The sequence below is a fragment of the Mchenga conophoros genome, linkage group LG8, assembly GCF_057382185.1.
Source record: "Mchenga conophoros isolate Kocher_MC1m ecotype Shallow Benthic linkage group LG8, M_conophoros_male_GT1.1, whole genome shotgun sequence".
In the NCBI taxonomy this organism is placed as follows: domain Eukaryota; kingdom Metazoa; phylum Chordata; class Actinopteri; order Cichliformes; family Cichlidae; genus Mchenga; species Mchenga conophoros.
The window spans coordinates 20,471,839-20,477,896 of NC_140533.1; positions in this window are offsets into that span (position 1 = coordinate 20,471,839).

A 6,058-nucleotide genomic window follows, 5' to 3' on the forward strand; every position below is an offset into this window, starting at 1 on the left:
CAAGACCTGCAGCATCAGATTTCTCCCACGGAGGAGTGACGTCACTCAGCCATCACTGCAGCGTTTGCATGATGATGCATTCAGGGAACCATTACTGTTGCTTTCATCCGCTGTGTAAATCGCAATAACACTGTGCAAAAGTACAAAGTCGGTACATGAAAAAGCCACACAATGATATGTGTGTGTAAATGTAAACAAGTGTAGGTGCATTTGGAGACTGACGTAGTGAAAAATGAACATTAGCAGAGTCTAGGAGAGGAAAAATATTAGACCAAGCTCCATCTGCTTCACACACACGGGCAAAACAGCCCCCCACCCCTCCACGTGACCTAAAGGAGGAACAAATAACCCCCCCAAAACCAACAAGAGGTAACATTATGCAAGAATCTCGAGGCTGCAGTGACCATACAGCTTATTCCAGAACTACAGAGGGGGAAGGGGGTCAACTGCCCACCCTGCTGTAGAGCCTTATTTATCCCTCCTTCCCCTATTTTAAGCTTAAGCTCTCCTAAAAGAAATAGATGACATTTGATTTAGATAAAACAGTAATTTAAGCTCTTTTCCTGCATTTGTTGTCTTTTTTATTCCTTTATTGCTGTATTTGTTTTGTATTTATTTGGGGGAAATGTTTTTGTTTTATTTATACCTAAAATATTCGTTTTCTAAGAAGAGATCATGATACAATGAATCGTTTTAAAGTGTTTTTGTGTATATATTGTTGATTCCATTTACACATAAGGGATTTTGACATACTTTAATGAAGAGGTATCTGCCACCCTGTGTATACCTCTTCACACTCGTTTGCCCCCCCATGTAAAACTTTCTAGATCCACCTGTGACAGTTCTGCAATATCAGACAACTGGCAAGATGTAGATTAAGGTTGATGTAGTATTATTTTCTTTCTAATCAGAAACCATGTTTCTATTTCACTGTTCATGTGCAGCTTTAAATTTTACATCACGATCATTCTGTTTTCTTTCATAAAATTTCAAAAGGAATAGATAATAGAAATAAATAGTGTTGGGAGGAAAAATATCACTCCATTCCCATGGTATGAAAAACAGCTCGATAACTGGTACCAATTGGACATTCATTGGTCTTCTTTGGCTCTTGTCTGCCTTTGTTCTGGTATCTGTTGAGGTCCGGGTTCTGATGAGGCCAATCCATGACTGAAACTGCTGTCAGGCATTTTGTAGACGGCATTGCATGATGGATCAAAATCTAATCATACTTTTACTTTTCTGCATTCATAATTCCATCAAATGATGAAATGCAGGTCCAAACCATGAAAGAACCTCCACCTACAGCCACCTTTACAAATGGCTTACACCGACATGAATTTTAAATTTAGATTCATCGCTTCATAACACCCGCTGCCACTGATTTTCAGTCCAGTTTTTGTATAATTTGGCACATCTCATCCACTTCCCTTCTTTAAGAATGGCTTCTTGACAGCCATCCTTCCACTAAGACCATTTCTGATGAGGCTTCAGTGAACAGTAAATGGAGCAACTGAAGGGAATGACTAAAGACTGAAAATGTGTGAAAAAGCAGCAACCCCCCTGCAGAACTATTGCTCAAAACCATGTTAAAAAATACAAGAAAGTCTGGCTCCTTGGAGGCAAAACATGAAATGTGCGTCAAAACTTTTGCATACACGAATAACCTTGATTTGTCCAGGTAGTAGTGGGCTTCTTTTTTTTTACATTACACTGTATCTGAGGTCACTGGAACATCTTGGACATGCTGATGAATATGAATGTGCTTTTGGGTTAATGGGTTAATATTCACGCTACCAAGTCCAGACTTCAAAATAACATAGTGAAGCTGCCTAAAATAGTGTGACTTAACATTTTCAAAGCATACACAGATGACAAATATATGTTCCACGCTGTTTTTTCTTCCTGAATTCATAGATCGTCAGCGAGGATTTGCTGGCACATCCAACAGGATTCTCACATCCTGCATGAGCCTACAGAGAGGATATTACAAAAGTGATGAAGAATATTTAATTCAGCAGTAAATACACAGTGAATATCTCAATGCGGTGATAAACAATATCCGGATAGCACAAAATACTATGAAAGAGCAGATAGCCAAATCAGCTCATATGGGCTCAATGGAAGCCAATAAACAGAGGCACTCTGCCTCTCCTGACCTTCACTTCTGGTTTAGATCGGGGCGATAAAGCAGGCGCAACCTCAATAAAACCCGTACAATGGAGTAAAATAAATAGATATTAAATTAAAGCAGAGGCGATACTGGCTGAACCGCCGCAGGAATTTGAGAACAAAAGCTCCTTTGTGAAGTTTAATATTGTCTACAATCACCACCTTATGATACATTTGCAATCAATTTCATCTGTTGCCTTGATGTATCAACACATATAATCATCTTGTATTGGAACTTGCAAATGACTTGTGTGTGCGAGAGGAGCCACGTTTAGATATTAAATGTGCTCCGTGCTCCCAGTTTGGCCTTTTCGGTCGGCATTAATATCAAATTCATAATCTCTGAGTCTCATCGGTGACTGGCCAAGGGAGGAGTTTATGGTGTCAAATATTGACATGAGTGTGTGTTTGTCTGGCACAAACTTTACACTGATTCATTCGATGCTCTTTTAGGCTCATCAAATTTTCAAAAAGAAGTATTTTGCAGATAAATTTGAAACTGTTTACAGATACTGCTGCTGCAGAACCTGCACTGTTATCTTCTGCCTTTTGTCCTGGACTAAAATATGGGTGCTCTTCAAGTCTATTGCATCCTTGAAGTGGATCCTGAAGCCACCATTGTTAGCGTCAATATAATTTTCACCTAATGCACCTGAAGAGCTCCACAGCGTGCACGTGAGGAGTTTCGGGTCCCCTTGTGAGGGTAATTAGGCTCAGAGTTCACACTTGGGGGCTTAGCTACTATTGTGTAAAGGGCTTGGTGGCAGTAGTAGAAGGAAACACCATAATCTAAAAAATGCTAGTAGTATGGATTTCATGCATTTACATTGCTAGTATTGTGCTGCAGTGTACATGAGGTGTCTTGCTCTGCAAAAGGAGGTCATTTTTCACACTGATGACATTTCCATTTTAAATCCTTCATATTAAATACCTCATTTGCAGAAGTAATGACTGCGCAACATCACTGATGCTCTGCTCACTAATTTTTACTCATTTCCTGTGAATTATTTATATGAGAGATTCTCCATATGCTCTCTGAGGATTCATGTCCATTCGTTTCACAGAGAATTAGCATTTTACAGTGAAGAGTATAAAGAGCTTAACTGCCCCAATCAAATAGGGTGATTTAAATCCTGTCTAATCAAGATGTTTAATAGGGGGGGTTGCAGCTGGATGTCTCAAATAAATGGTCTGAAAATATCCTAGGTCCCTGAAACAGACTGGATGCTTGAAAAAAAGTTGTTTTGGGGGTGCACTGCATAAAAAGGAAACTCAAAATGGACAAATAAAAATGTATTTGATACAATAAATACAGTTAAGCCTGATCTAATAATGAAAATCTGAACATCAGCCCCAGGACTGACCCTGGATAAGCTTCTTTGTGACTGGCCTGTTATAATTAGTTGTGCTTTATGAAGAGGTAATTTGTCTGCTAAAGTTTAATTGTTCAATTATCACTGGATGTGAGAGGATGCCTTGATGCCATTTCATCAGGTTTGAAAATAGTGTTGAACCCCTCATGCCACGTATTGTAATAGTTGGCAATTACGAAGAGAGCCCTCTACCTAAGTTGAGTGATGCATGCTGGCCCTGCTGAAAAGCCTTTGCTACCTGCCTGCTGCAGTTGTTGGCAGTGAAGAGTGGGTCCATTCAGGCTCCAGAGCTGAACCAGACAGGCTCTCAGTGCAGAAAAGGACCTCAACCAGCTCCTGATAGACAGCATAAATACCAACTATATAAGCACTGCTGAGGACTACATGTCAAAACAACATTATCGCAGAGTAAACAAGAGAGGACAAATTGAGCTTTCAGTCTTTTCATAAAAGAAACGCTTGTTCCTTTTCGTTTTGAAAAGAGGGCGAAATCAGTATGAGCTGAAATAAACTGCCTCGTCCTCAACGTCACGTTTCAACCTGTGAAACACGGCACTGAAACACTGAAACTTCTGAATGCGTTTGTTGTTGAGCGCAACTCACCTGCTGATGAAGTACTTTCCAGTTGTTTTCTCGATTTCTCTGGAGAAACAGCAATATAAGAAAATGTACAAATGCATTATTATTCTATTTCAAACAAATTTTTCCTCAATGCCCTTATTGTCAGATTCATTATGTTCTATAAGAAAACATTTCATAAAAACTAAAAAAGACTAAGTAAATTAGGAGGCAATCCCTATTTAAGAAATCCACAGTATCCATAGTATACAGTCTGAAGAAAACAACAAAAATACTAAATCTGTGTGTTTTTAGGTATCGTTAACAAAGACATTTATCATGTAATTACAGCAATATCGTCAGTTTCAAATGACCTGGGTTGTTGACCAGTGATTATGGTCTTTTCAGGGGCCCAGATGGAAATCCAGGAGCTCACCCAGCAGCTTTTCAGTATTCTCATTAGTGCTTTAAATTACCATGTGTTACCAATGTGTGATTAGTCCCTATAGCGCCAGGGATGACACGGCAGAGAAAAGGTCTACTCTATTAAAGGTGACAACACAAGATGTCTGTGATCAGTTTTTGGGGTTGTGACTAATCCTATTTGTAGTCAGGGAACCACTAACGTCCAAAATGTTAACACAGTAAAGCTATTTTTCTATAAGGATGTCAGCAGCAGAAATGTTTGCCCTCTCTAACGTATACATAAACTAAATGACGCGTGTTTGGTTTCATACTTGACCCTGTGACTCAGAAAAATTAGGAACTATTTTTCTGTCCACATTTGCCAATGCAAATAATCACTTTGCATTATCACTGGAACTCTGCTAAGGGGGGAATACATTTAGTTTTCTGTCAGGCTGTCACTACCATTTAGGAAGGTAGTTGGATGCTTTCATCTGTTAACTAACAAGGTGAGTAAAAAAAAAAAGGAAAGCTAAAGCAAATTTTTTTTTACCAAAACAACGACCACAGGGAAGACATAAATTTGTTCTTTGTTTGAAAAATGCTTTTTACTCATTATTGCATCAGACTCTATTAATGTCTGATACAACATTAGTTTTTGTTCTGAAGAAACACTGTTGTATGTGTTTATTGCCTGTTTACAGGAGTTATAATTTAATATTTTTTAATATTACCCACAGAGCCACAGCAACCCCACTCTGGATCTGCAGAAGGACCAGGGAACCTCCTAATCAGAAGGTTGGTGGTTCGATACCTGTCCGCTGCAGTCTGTGTGCCAAATATTCTTGGGGAAGATGGGCAAGAATGTTAGACAGAAAGCACTTGTGGGTTTTTTTTGTATTTTTTTTAAGTGATTGTATGAATGAGGCAAGTTGTATAAACTGTGTTATGTACACAGAGTAGAAAATTACTATATAAGGGGGGAAAAGTAAATGTAATCAATTTGTTATTATCTTTTAGGATCATTATTATTATTATTATTATTATGAATTCTTACAATACTTTGGAATGTGTCAGGGAATTTTTTTAAATTAGACTAGAAGAAACATAGCAATTTATACAACATGCATATCTGAATGCCATTATAAATTCTAATGTTTAAAATATTGACAATCATGTTGGCAAAAACCAAAAATTAAGGCAATTTCTGTACATTTTATTTTGTTTTAGTTAGATTTATAAGTACAAAATACTAGTTTTTTACTTATAGTTTCTTTTGTTGTAAAGCCTAAAAAAAAGTTGTTTTTAAAAATAATAAATCTGTTTTACCTTTTTCATTTTCTGAAGTGATTTTGTGCACTTATTTAATTACTTATTTAACACACGAATCACTTGTTAAACATGTACGAATTCTATGGTAGTTGTATTTCTAAAAATAAAGATCATTCTTTTTCACTACTACAGCCTGTGGTAGTAACATTGAAAGTCCCTTTAATGAGTGATTTGTTAGACCAGGTACAACAGCAGATATTTTCAGCTCTATCCAAACA